The sequence below is a fragment of the Mustela erminea genome, chromosome 10 (genome assembly GCF_009829155.1).
Source record: "Mustela erminea isolate mMusErm1 chromosome 10, mMusErm1.Pri, whole genome shotgun sequence".
NCBI classification, from domain to species: domain Eukaryota; kingdom Metazoa; phylum Chordata; class Mammalia; order Carnivora; family Mustelidae; genus Mustela; species Mustela erminea.
In genome coordinates this window covers 29,494,174-29,507,550 of record NC_045623.1, presented here as the reverse complement: position 1 = coordinate 29,507,550, position 13,377 = coordinate 29,494,174, and the positions used below count along the sequence as shown (strand labels likewise).

The following is a 13,377-nucleotide window of genomic DNA, read 5'->3' as shown; positions in this document are numbered from 1 at the left end:
AATAACGAGCTTAACGAAGGAAGGGCTACCCAAATGTTTCTCCCAAAATGACTAGAATGGGGCGCCTGGGTGGCTCAGTGGGTTAAGCCGCTGCCTTCGGCTCAGGTCATGATCTCAGGGTCCTGGGATCGAGTCCCGCATCGGGCTCTCTGCTCAGCAGGGAGCCTGCTTCCTCCTCTCTCTCTCTGCCTGCCTCTCTGCCTACTTGTGATCTCTCTCTGTCAAATAAATAAATAAAATATTTTTTTAAAAAAATGACTAGAATGTCCCAAAGGTAAATTTTTATTTATACTCTTAAATGCATAAATGCATACTGTCAATACGTCAGTTTTCTGCCTTAACATTTAGTTCTAGTCATTTTGCATACCCCTTTTCACATTTGGCTGTTGATCCTAAAATGGACCAGAAGCAAATCATTAAGATAAAAAATATTTTTAGTCTTCCATGTGACAGAGAAGATTGTGGGAAGCGTGCTGAGTTTCGAAGGAATCCGACTGGTTTGACGGTTTCCAGGTCCTTGGGAATTCTGGAAGAGCTCGGGAGGTCACAGAGTGATGGCGGTGCTCTTCATCCCAGTGGAGGTGGATTTCCAGACAATCCAGATGGTAAGAAAGAAGCTACATTCTTCTGCTTCCCCCACTTATCAGGGAGAACCTTCTGGGTCAATGAAGCTGGGCTCTGCTCACCTCTCTAATCTTTGCTTATTTCCTTTGTTACTGAGCATCCTGCTACAAGATGAAGAACAGAATGGGATTTACATATTACTCCTTCTTATGCATTCCCTCAGAGCACCCAAAGTATCCCAAATTTAAAGAAATATTGATCACTTTCAAGTGCTTATTGCTCCTTATGATGTGGCCCATTAGGCTTACTCCCCACTACCATACTTAATGTTTTTGTGATTGGTTTGAAAAACAAAATAAAACAAAAAAACTTTTTTGTTACAGACAGTACAACAAACTCTATGAATAATGAATCTCTTGACGTTGGATAGCTCCTCCTTTTTTTTTTCTTAGTAGGCTTATTTATATGGATTAAAACTCATTAACTGTTGTTTTGATTTGCAAAAACTAGTGACTCCCCAATAACATCATTGATCATGAGATGCTTTAGGACAGAGAGTCTTTAGTTCTGTTGAGGGGTATATGATGAAGTTAAAAAATATAACAAAATAAAAATCTAACAGTTATTCAGATATTGCCCAAACCCTGGTGTGGGCTTTCCCTACTAAGGTGTCACACTTTTCTATTGACCTAACACCAAACAGAGAACAGTAATCATCTAAAGACACAGAGAAAATGTTTCTGGAATATATCTATTTACGTTTATTGGGAGGGGCAAATTATACTTGTTTTATTTGGCAATCATAAGCTTGACCTAGACGGGTGTAGAAGATAACAAAATTCCTTCTCCATAACTTTCATTCCCTTAAAGAGTGACTTCTCAAAGGCCACTAGACTGAGTTCGGAGACTAGAGGTTGTTAAACAGCATCCGTCTGTCCTCCCTGAAGCAAACGCAGCTGTGTTCCAAACCCTGGCACCTGCAGCTTGAGACCATGTGCCAGCTTGACCCACCAGAGTCTGGGCCTTCCTCATCTCTGTCGCTACTGGTGCCAAACACTGAGAGGGAGGGTTGAGGTGGCTGGGCTTCCTCTCCTTGTTTTTCATCCTCCCGTGGTGATAGAATAGGGACGTGGGAACAGAGGAAAAGAGAGATGAGCAAGTGTCCCTCTGTCCCCTTAGGAGTCTGAATGTGAACAACACAAGCCCAGCCTCTGGTGGGTTACAGCAGCTCAATGGTCTTCATCCCCAGGAGCCCTCTTGCTGTGTCTTTGGACATTTCTGGATTGGAACGTTTGCAGACGGCCAATTTGACTCCAGGAGCTGCCTCATTCCAGCTGTGTGACGTTGGACAAGCAACTTTTCTCATTCATAAAATCAGGAATCATATGAATTCTACCACTTAGGGTTGTTGATTGAATGAGCTACCGTGTGCACAATGTAACATGTCACCACCCTGGGCATGTAGAAAGTTAGCCACAGTGCTAGCTAGGCCTTCCAAAGAATATTACTTGGATTTTACTTACATGAAACTGCAAAGCCTATACTTTCTTCCCCCTGTTGGAGAAGATGCTTTTCCATATAAGCCCAAAAGAAACAGACTTGACAATTTACGGTAATATCCTGCCCTCAGCATGATGGCCAAAAAGAGAATTCCAGCCTCTGTGTGAAGTGCTTTCTGCTAGACCCTGAAAACAAGGTTGGTTTATTCTTTCTGTTTAAAAGTGAGTGACATCACTGCTCCATTTTTTGAAAACCAAATTCCGAAGTCATAGAGGATGCTTTGCAGAGTTTCCCCACACATTCCCAGTGCATTTGCTGCAAGCTGGTATTGCAACCCCAAGCAAATCAAAAGTTAGGCAACACTTTCTTTAAATAACATCTACGTAAAGAACATCATGGTGTGGTTATAGGGCCATGAAGAGTTGGGGGAAGGAAATTCAGAAAATACCAGGGGATGGATATGAGGAGGGGAGGGAGGCAGTGCAGGTGGTAGACTGACAGCTGAGCTGGGAGGCAGGAAAGCCTGGGTCCTGGCCCCAGCCCCTCTGCTTACTAACTGTGATCTCAGGCACAGCCATTAACACCTCTGGGCCTGCATGCTCATGTGTGCACTGCAGGGAGTAGACTAAATTGTCCCCAAGTTGCCTTTGAGTCAGGTTCTGGTTATGAAAGCAAAAAGGGACATCAAGAGATGCAAGATAAAGAACAGGGCAGCATTGCATCCCATATTCAGAGAAGGTCAGATGAGAGCCAAGGGGTCATCGACTGAGTAGAGAGGATAAATGCCCACTTTTCCCAATTAGATTGAAGTGTTTCATAACCTTGAATGGTCTGCTTTCCTCAGCTGATCAGAAGGAACTGGTAAAGAGAGCATTAGGAGTCCTCTGAGTTCATGGGGACAGAAACCTGAGCTCCTGGTAAGGACCCAATGCTCTGGAATGTGGAAATTCTCAGGAGCCTTAATGAGAACATGGGTCACACTAATCACTTCATGGTGACAAAGGTGTTACAAAACCCTGAGTAAGCTTGGGTCAGAAAGGGAGCTTTAGCTTCCACGCAGGAGCAAAATGAGCTCATGGAAAGCCAGGCCTTACTGTATTTCACTTGTGGACAATACCCTGCCCCCCCATCCCCCTCCCCGCCCCACATCACTTTACAAGGAGATTCAGTGTCAACAACAGCCTTGAGGGAAAACAAGGCAGCTTGCTGTGCTGAGGAACAGGCTGAACTGAGGGTGTTCCTCTCCTGGGCCAGCTGCCCAGCAGTCCACCCAAAAGATAAGCCAGCCCCAACTGGCCAAGGCTTTATTCCTCCACAAGCCAGCTGGGGGGCAAGTGTGCAGCCCACAGGAATTTTCCACAGAGGTTTCAGACATCTGTGTCTAGGGGAGGCCAGCCAAACTGCCCATTCAGCCCACCCACTTTTCCCAGGCCCAAGACACCTCTCTCCAGTTCCCACCTCTGTTGAAGAGCTTAGGCAAGAGCTCTCCCATTTCCCAAACCTGTAAAGACCTTGAGATGAATCATAAATATGGAAACACTGTGGTCTCTTGGGATCTCTGTTATAGGAAAGAGCTGGAAACAGGATGCCTTCTCATCTTCTCATTGGTGTCAGCTGACCAGGAGTATGGTTTTTCAGAAATATACATGGTAACCACTCCCTTAGATACTGCAAGGTGCAAAAGCCCATTGTCACCCAAAACAAACATCACCAAACACTGCTACTGTGAGTAGGAATGGACAATAACCATTAAACCTACGCCCTAAGAAAACATGCAGGGATGGGTTCCAGACTTGCCAGGAGTTCCCATGCCTTCATGGCTCTCATCATCCTGTCCTCTCCACCTGGAACACCTTCTTTTGTAACGACCTATTTAACCAAGATGGAGTCTCTCTGGCTAATAGGTCCTTACACTTATAGGTCCAGATATATATAAATAGGTCCAGAGTGACTCCATCTTGGTTAAATAGGTCCTTACACTTTCGCTGGCTAATTTGCTCTTGGCTCCAAGACTCTGTGGAGATCAGAAGGCATCTCTCTGAGCCCTGGCCTGCCTCCCACAGCACATGTACACCATGTCCTCATTACCAGCGTGTGCCTGTGTCTGCATTTAAAGCAGCTTCTGTGTGGGTCCCGTGTACCTGGCTCTGTGTGCAGCAAAGAAAGAGCTCAACTGAAGATCTTAGATGGATGAGTCATGACCAAATGATGGCCTTCAAAGGGCTTCTACTCCAGGAGTTCTTTGAGTTATTTTATCTGATTTTCCTTTATAACATGGTAGTACTTTTGTTTGGGGCATGAATTTATCATTTGATCGGGTCTTGTCCAGTTAATTCATGGGTGGGGAAAGAGGACAAATTAGCCATGGCCATGAGGTGTGCTGGGGGGCTCAGTCAGTTAAGCCTCTGCCTTTGGCGCAGGTCATGATCTCAGGGTCCTGGGATTGAGCCCTGCCTTGGGCTTCTTGCTCAGCAGGAAGCCTGTTTCTCCCTCTGCCTGCTGCTCCCCCGAAGAAGGAGGAAGAGAATGAGGAGAAAGAAACTGGGGTCCTCTGGGTCTGAGAGAGAGGCAAACCCTCCACTCCAACCCTTCACCCCCTCCACCCTGCCTGTTGGCTGCTCCAAACCTCCCCCTGCATACCGGGCATTGAGGCACTGACCTCCAGGTGAGAGAGGCGAGGAGAAGCTGCCTAGTCCCTGGGTCCAGGTGATTAAAATGTGTCCTAAATGAGGTCTTGACGGACAGGACAGAGCATGGAGGCTCAGTGCTGAGAGGCCAGGGCCGGCTGGGGTGCAGCTCCCGGGAGGTGAACTGCAGGATGCCAGGAGGGCCGCACTGGGGAGCCGTGTGCCCGTAAAGCAGGGCAGGCTCAAGCTCTGCCCCTTCCTCCAGGTCTGACTTTTCTCCTACAATGCCTCCCTCGGGCGTGGGGCAACCGGGGGCCTCGGCCTGTGCCCCCAAAAAGGAAGAGCAAGGAGATGCAGCTAGTGTGCTCGTGTCCCAAGGGCAAGAGGCTGGAGGGACTTCCTCTGGAGAAGCAGCGTGGGAGACGCATCTGCAGAGCCTCATTCTGAGAGGTTAGCCTCTTCCTCCTCCTATAGGGGTAATGGCCGCGCCCATGGCCCTGTGGCTCACGGGCCTTTTGTACCTGCAGCCACATTTTGGGATTCTAAAGGAAGCCACGCACAGAACCCGCATACTCTTTTCTTTTTCTTTTTCTTTTCCCTGCTCACAACACATGTGGTTCCCATCTACCACCTCCCAATGCTATTCCAGTACCACCGACTCTCTTCCCCACGCTGAGGCTTTCACCCAGGAGTTCTGGGCTATTTTGGTTCATAAATATGGGTTTTGACTATGGTAAACAGATTGAATTAAAGAACAAATATTTAAGCATATTCTGATAGTTAATACTTCTGTTAATTCTACTATTTAAAAATGATCTATTAGCAAGAGCAACCTCTTGCAGGCTTCTCATTTCATTTATTATCAACAAACATGTGAATCCCACAAGAATATTTGCTTTTCATTTGTAAGTGTATCCTCTTTGGAATCCTTCTGTGATTTATTTGGTTGTTGTGACTCATAAGTTAGAAAAGATTATCTACAATTTACTCAGGCATAGAATTTTACATTTGGAAAGGTCATCGGCTGTCCTTTAGTCCAACATCCCTCCCAGGCAGGAGTCCCTTCTTCAACCATGGTCAGTCCCTTCTTCAACCCGGCTTGAATACCTCCCACATGGAAAGCTCACCACCTCCCACGAAAGCCTAGTTTGCCTCTTAAAGCTGCTCATCTTGAAGTTTTCATCACGGATGAAAGTTTCTTGCTGCCCACATGTGCGCCTCCAACCCCCGGCACAGGAGTCAACACAGCAAAAATGTTCCATCCATGTTCATTGCACGAACAAGCAGAAGTGTGAAGTCATTCCCTCAGATGTTTCTTGAACACATTGTAATGGCGGGTGTTCTTTGAAGTACTGAGAGGATAGCAGGGGACGAAAAAGACAGGGCTCCGGGCCCAGGGGGTGTCTCCTTCCAGAGTTTCCTCTCCTGTTTAAATCTCGGGCATAAGTAGGGGGCAGACAGGGAACAGGACCAGGAGGAGAGAGTGAGGAATAGGCAGGGGTTTCTTCACTGGTCCCAGAAATTACTCTGGAACCCCAGAGGGTGATAAGACCTCCTGTCAGGGTAGGCTGGTGGACAATCTAAGTGAGTGTTGTTGGAACAGTTGAGAAATGTAAGCTTATTTTATCCCGGAAGCAGGTGAAGTAGGATATTCAGTAGAGATAGGGATAAGTGGAGAGACATCTGTACGTACACATACGCTTTCCCACTTACTGTGTGTGTATACATACACCTACATATATGTAGGCATATTTATTCTTACTCAAACATACGTAAAAGTGGAAGAATATTCACCGAATGTTTTATTTTAAGATTTTATTATTTATTTGACACAGAGATACAGTAAGAGAGAGAGCCCAAGCAGGGGGAGTGGAAGAGGGGGAAGCAGGCTCCCTGCTGAGCAGAGAGCCCAATGCAGAACTCGATCCCAGGACCCTGGGATCATGACCTGAGCCAAAGGCAGACGCCTAATGACTGAGCCACCCAGCTGCCCTTTCACCAAATGTTTTAAATAATTATCTCTAGGTAGTAAGATAAGAAACTTATTCTTTTTGTTTTCTGTATTTGATACATTTTCTGCAGTAAGCAAGTGTTACTTATGCAAAACAAATTTTGTAAAACAAAGCAAATGAACAAACAAACTCGAAAAGGTCCCCTGAACTGAGGGTGCTTTGGGGGGTCTTGGTGCTGTCTTCTTGCTGGTGTCATCCTGGCCTTGCCTCTACCTCTCCGTACCTTCCTGGCCAGGGAAATAGAGTCCGGCCTCAAACGTCACCTCCCCAGAAAGTTCTCCTGATGTCCCAGCCCCAAGGGCCCTGCACCCTCCTTTCTATGTGTGCCTACCAGACTTGGTGCGGACAATTACGATGGCACCTACGACTCCCCGTTGGGTGCCCCCCTGACGGTGAGCACTGAGTGGCCTTGCTCTGTGCTGCTTGGTTTGGGACTGCAGCCCCCAGCTTGGTGCCTCACTCTCCACTCGTCCCCAACATGTGTGATGATGCTCGGGCCTCACCTAGCCCACTATTGCAGCTTGTTTCTGGTTTCTAGTGTGCGTGGGGGGGGGGTTATTTTTGTTTTTATTTTTTAAGATTTCATGTATTTATTTATTTGAGAGAGGAGCACAAACAAGGGGCAGGGGAAGAGAAGGGGTGAGGGGCAGAGGGACAAAGAGACTCTTGCTGCGTGCAGAACCCCACTCAGGACTCGAGCTCAGGAACCTGAAGTCAGATGCTCAACGGACTGAGCCACGCAGGTGCCCCTTATTCCTGGTTTCTAGTCTCCAGCTCAGGTCACATTGGCCCCTCCTTGATGGTTCCCTACTGTCTACTTGACTTACCAAGCAAAGGCAGTGCCTTAGGGCATCCAACCGTCTCTATAATATGGTACCAGCTCATCTTTCCAGCCCTACTTTTCTCTTTCATATCTCTTCCCAGGACCACCTATCCTGCCCACAACAGGCCATTCTTCCCCACCTGCGCTCCTGCTGTTTATTTTTAAACCGAAATTCTCTTCTCCATCTCTATCTAAGGAATTCCTAAAAATTCACCAAAAATCAGGGCGCCTGGGTGGCTCAGTCGGTTAAACGTCCCACTCTCGATTTCAGCTCAGGTCATGATCTCAGGGTGGTGAGATCCAGCCCCATGTGGGGCCCCTTGCTGAGCACAGAGTCTGCTTCAGATTTTCCTTCTCCCTCTCCCTCTGCCCCGCTCGTACACATCCTCTCTCTCTAAATAAAATGAAAACCAAAACAAAATTCAGCAAGAATTAGGATAACACCACAACTACCCTTAGAACTGTGATGGGGACCCAGTGATACTGGATATGTGGCCCTCTTGACACTGTGCTTTGCAACTGCTAAGTACGTAATGAATAATAGCTGCCATCATCATCATCATCATCATCATCATCATCAATAATACGAGTCAGGCACCAGCCTCCCCTCTAAGCATAAAGAGTTTAAAAAAAAAAAAGAAAGAAAGAAAGAAAAAAAGTTCTTGCCCCCAGGCAGGTAAATAACTCACTATACTCCAATATGATAAGAATTATGATAGAGTCAGAAACAAAAAGCTGTGGGAGCAAAGGCTTGGGGGAAAGACACAGTGTGCTCCCAGAAGAGACGGTGTTTTTACTGAGCCTTATAGGATAAGGGGGAATCTCCCCAGGAAAAAAGACAAAAATAAGGAAAGGCGCCCCAGGCCGAGGAAATGTCAAAAGCAAAGGTGTGGAGGAACAAATGAGTTTGGACAGCTGCATGTACTACAGCCTAGGCCTTTCTCTCTTCCAGCACAGGGCAGAGAATCGCCTGCTGCTGTCTGGAGGGCCCAGCTGGGGTGCTGGGCTGGTGGGGGGTTCCTAAAGGAAGGAGCATGTGGGTCCCTGGCACTCTTTGCTGTCACCCTCTCTGTGAGGGCACAGGAACCCCAATTCCTGGTGAGCTAAGTTCCCAGAAGTGGGAGACGAGGCCCCCCACCCTGCAGAGAGGGAGCCCCTCAGAGGGGTGGCCACCCTCGGCAGTGACTGCGAAGATGTGAGGAGACAGCCAAGGGGCTGAAGTGTGGCCAGCAGGCTGCCTGTGCGGCCTTCCCCCGGCAATCACTGTTTACTTTGGACGCTGGCTGTCCCCACAATCCACACATGAGATTTATCACCAGAAGCTAGTCACTCAGGCTGTAATACTAACAAACTTCTCAAACACAAGCCGTCACCTCCCAGGCGAGAAGCGGAGGATGTGAAAGGAGGAATAGTGCCCATTCTGCAGCTCTATATTCAACAGCGTTGGTATCTCATCCTCATAATTGGGGGGACAGCCTGAAATTTTAAGCTGTGTGCCTGCTCCCTGGATTTTCTGTTCTCCTCATTGTAATCTGGAAGCCAAGCCTGTAATTTCTTGAGTGGGGATTTTAGCAAAACAGAAAGCAGATGGCAATTCTAGAGCAGTAGAAGTCTCTATTCTTCTAGAGGTCAGGACAGGAAGAGTGTCCTTGAGGAGCAGTAAGACAGGAAGTAGAAGTTCCTGGAAGTGGAAAGGAAATGACAAGACTCCAGAGAGGAATGGCTCAGTGGTTACAGTCTCACAAAAGATTCCTGGAGCCCAGGCTCAGCCCCGCAGGGCATAAAGAGAATGGGCAGACAGGTGTAAGGAGAGACCACGTAGAACAGGAGGGGCCTCCTTAATGCCCGAATACTTAAAACCCTGGGACAAGGCTGAGCCTTTAAAATGAGTAGGTTGAAAATTTCTACTAGTCAAGTATAGTGGAGGTTCCGATGAGCTTTCTTTGCCAGTAGAAACAGCCCTTCCACCACCGACGGCACAACCTGAGGAAGTCCCAGCAGGCTCAAAAAGATGAGGACCAAAATGTGACCCATGAGGAGGTGTACTACACTACAGAAGAAGTACATGATTCTTCCAGTTTACACAGACAGAAATCTGGGGAATCTGTGTGGGAGTGGATGCAAAGGGATACTAAGGGATAATGGCAGAAGGAACATCAAGTGGGGTCAGACCAAATTGATCGATAAGGGCCTATAAGCAAATATTCTGAATTGAATGCTACAGCTTAAGGAATTAGAGCTCTCTGTTTGGTTGGCTGGCTGCAGCATGGACCAGAGTAGTCTATACTAAATGAATTTGAAATGACAGAACTGTCTTGGTGGACTGGAGAAGAAAGTATCCAAACGTTTAGGGTGACTAGGACATTGGAGCGGATTTGCCACGTAAGACCTGCTCGCTCACCCTAGGAAGGTCCAGGGGACACATTTTCCACCATGAGTATGAGGAATTAATTTCTGAGAGAGTCCTAGCATCCTTTAAGAACTCTGTAGTCGCTCTTCTCTGAAGTCAGTCAGTAATCTCCATGGTAATTTATCATTAAATTGCAACCCTTAGATGCAATGCGGATAGTTAGATCAAGAGGTAGCAGGGACCAAGTGGTGACATTAATTGCCAAAGACAAGGGGGGTGTGGTTAACCTACTGGACAGCAGTAACCAATATAGTAAGGCTTCAAGAGACATATGTCCTTGACTAGTTGATCATGGTGTTTCTAGAAGTGACATAGGCAGTCTATTAAAATATTATCTGTATAAGAAGAGTTCTAAGCTGAAACATCCTGGAAGCTCAGTCAGTAAGCATCTGCCTTCGGCTCAGGTCATGATCCCAGGGTCCTGGGATTGAGTCCCGCACCAGGCTCCCTGCTCTGCCGGGAGCCTGCTTCTCCCTTCACCGCTCCCCCCTGCTTGTGAGCTCTCTCACACTCTCTCTCTCAAATAAATAAATAAAATCTTCTAAAAAGAGTCCTAAGCCAAGTGAACTGAAGTCTAACTTGAATCATGAAAACAGAGATCCATCACTCCTCGGTGAATTCCTGGATTTGAGCTAGTTTACAGATCCAGAACCTGGTATGAAGATGAGGCTGAACTTCACTATCCTGCAAAAACTTATACCATTAGTATACCTTCTAAGGTAAAGAATAAGTTGTTGCATCTGGCCCTTCCTACCACCAAAAAGTGGGACTCTGGATTTTGGAAGGAACGTATTTCTCATTTGGGTGTACTACTCCAGCCTATTTACTGAGTGACCTGAAAAGCTACTAGTTTTGAGTGGTTTAAGTGGGGCCAGAACAAGAGAAGCTTCTGCATGGGGCACCTGGGTGGCTCAGTCAGTTAAGCTTCTGCCTTCAGCTCACGTCATGATCCCAGGGTTGGAGGATCGAGTCCCGCTCAGTGGGGAGTCTGCTTTTCCCTCTGGCACTCCCCCTGCTTGTGCTCTCTCTCTCTCTGTGTGTCCGACAAATCTATTAAGAGAGAGACACAGAGAGAAGGTTCTGCAGCAGATCCAGGCTACCCCACAAGCTGCTATGCCACTTGGGCCACACAGCCTGACAGATCCGAGAGTGTTTAAAGTGTCAGTGGAGGCTAAAGATGCAGTTTGGAGCCTCTGTCAGGCCCCTACAGGTACATCTTGGCACAAACCCTTAGAAGCAAAGCCCCACCAGCTTCTGCAGACAGCTCCTTTCCTCTTGAGAAACAGCTCTTGGTCAGTTACTGGGTCTTGGTGGACTAGACTCACCTAACCATGAGTCACCTCATTACCATGAGACCTGAACTCCCATCATGCACTGGGTGTTGTTTGACCCATCAGGACATAAAACTGGGCATGGACAGCAGCACTCTCTTCTCAAACACAAGTGACATATACAATCAGGCTTGAGTGGACCCAGAAGGCACAAGAAAATTCCATGAAGAAGTGGCCCAAATGCCCTTTACCCACCGTCTCCACTTCCGGCCACCACATTACTTTTTCTCTCCCAGCCTCCATCTGTGTTCTCAAGGGGCATCGCCTATAACCAGTTAACTGATAGAAAACTCAAGTCTAGTTCATAGATGGCTCTGAAACACAGGCAGGCTCCCCATGACAGCTCCAGGGCTTACAGCCCCTTTCTGGGACATCCCTTAAGGACAGTGGTGGGGAGAACTCTTCCCAGTGGACAGAACTGCAAGCAATGTACCTAATTGTCCATTTTATATGGAAGAAGAAATGGCCGTATGTGTGCCTATAGACTGATTCATGGACTATGGCCAGCGGTTTGGCTGGATGATCAGGGACTTGGAAGGAACATGATTAGAAAATTGGTAACAAGGAAATTTGGGAAAGAAGTGTGTGTATGCAATAGCTAAACTGTAGAAAGAGCCCAGAAGCCCATTGACAGATGAATAAATAAAGAAGATGTAGTGTGTGTGTGTGTGTGTGTGTGTGTGTGTGTATGTATGTATATATATATAATGGAATACTATGCAGCCATCAAAAGAAACGAAATCTTGACATTTACAACAACATGGATGGAACTAGAGGGTATTATGCTGAGTGAAATAAGTCAATCAGAGAAAGACAGTTATATGATCTCACTGATATGAGGAATTTGAGAAACAAGACAGAGGATCATAGGGAAAGTGAGGGAAAATGAAACAAGACAAACCCAAAGAGATTCTTAATCTCAGGAAATAAACTGAGGGTTGTTGGAGGGGACGGGGTGGGAGGGATGGGGAGGCTGGGTGATGGACTCTGGGGAGGGTATGTGCTATTGTGAGTGCTGTGAATTGTCTAAGACTGATGATTCACAGACTTGTACCCCTGAAACAAATAATACATTATATGTTAATTTTTTTAGAAAAAAAAGTCACAAACTGGGAGAGAAGACTTGCATAGCATACACCTTATGAAGCCTTGTAAGTGAAACATGTCAAGAGCTCTTACAATTCAATAATAAGGCAAACAACCAATTAAAAAATAGGCTAAAAATTCAAAGAGTTATTTTACAAAAAAAAAAAAAAAAGATATGCATGTGGCAAATTCACACATGAAAAGATTCTCAACATTGGTAGTATTAAGGAAATGTAGAGTACTATGTTGATAGAATACTTAACCCCTAGGAAGACTGTAATAAAAGACTGACCATACCAAGTCATGGAGTGTTGGTGAAAAAATAAAATGTTAGAGCAGCTTTGCAAAACATTTTCAGTTTCTCAGAATGTTAAACATACCCATATCACCTGACCCAGCAATCGCACTCTGAATTATTTATCTGTGAGAAAAGTAAAGTATGTCCACACAAAAAATTGTAGGCAAGTGCTGGTAACAACACTATTGATTGTAACTCCAAACTGAAAACAATCTAAGTATTCATCAAATAGTGAATGCATAGACCTGCCTGCTGTGCTTTACCCATACCCTGGTATGCTGCACAGCAGTGGAAAGGATCAGCTAAGGACAGGTGCAGTGACACAATGAGGCACAAAGCAACACATGAGTGAAAGACACCAGACATGGAAGCCTCCATGTTGCCCAATTCTATTTACATGAAATTCCTAGAAAAGGCAAAACTGTGGAGACAGAAAGCTGATCAGCAGTTACCTGGGGCTGAGGGTAGGAGCCAGGATTGACTACAAAGAGGCAGAAAGGAATGGGGGGGGGGGGGGAGAGAAGTACCCAAAGACCAAATTGTAGTTGTGGCAAATCTACGTAAATTTACTAAGAATCCACAAACTGTGCAGATCCTATGGGTAGCCCATGTTTAAGTTACATCGCAATAAAGCTGTTTTTGAAAACTGGACTCATTCTTACACACTGGAGTTTGTTGATGCAAATATATTCCTATTTCATCAGCTTTCATTGTCCCCAAACAGAA

The 13,377-nt window shown here is 46.3% G+C and overlaps 1 long non-coding RNA gene across 1 annotated transcript; it reads left to right on the top strand.

Annotated features, from left to right (window-relative positions):
- The first annotated feature begins 322 nt into the window (after window positions 1-322).
- LOC116600771 lies at window positions 323-9,532 on the top strand. The gene is made up of 3 exons (XR_004289804.1): window positions 323-605; window positions 4,957-5,141; window positions 8,479-9,532. It is a non-coding gene; the product is annotated as an uncharacterized LOC116600771 (long non-coding RNA).
- The last annotated feature ends 3,845 nt before the right edge of the window (window positions 9,533-13,377 follow it).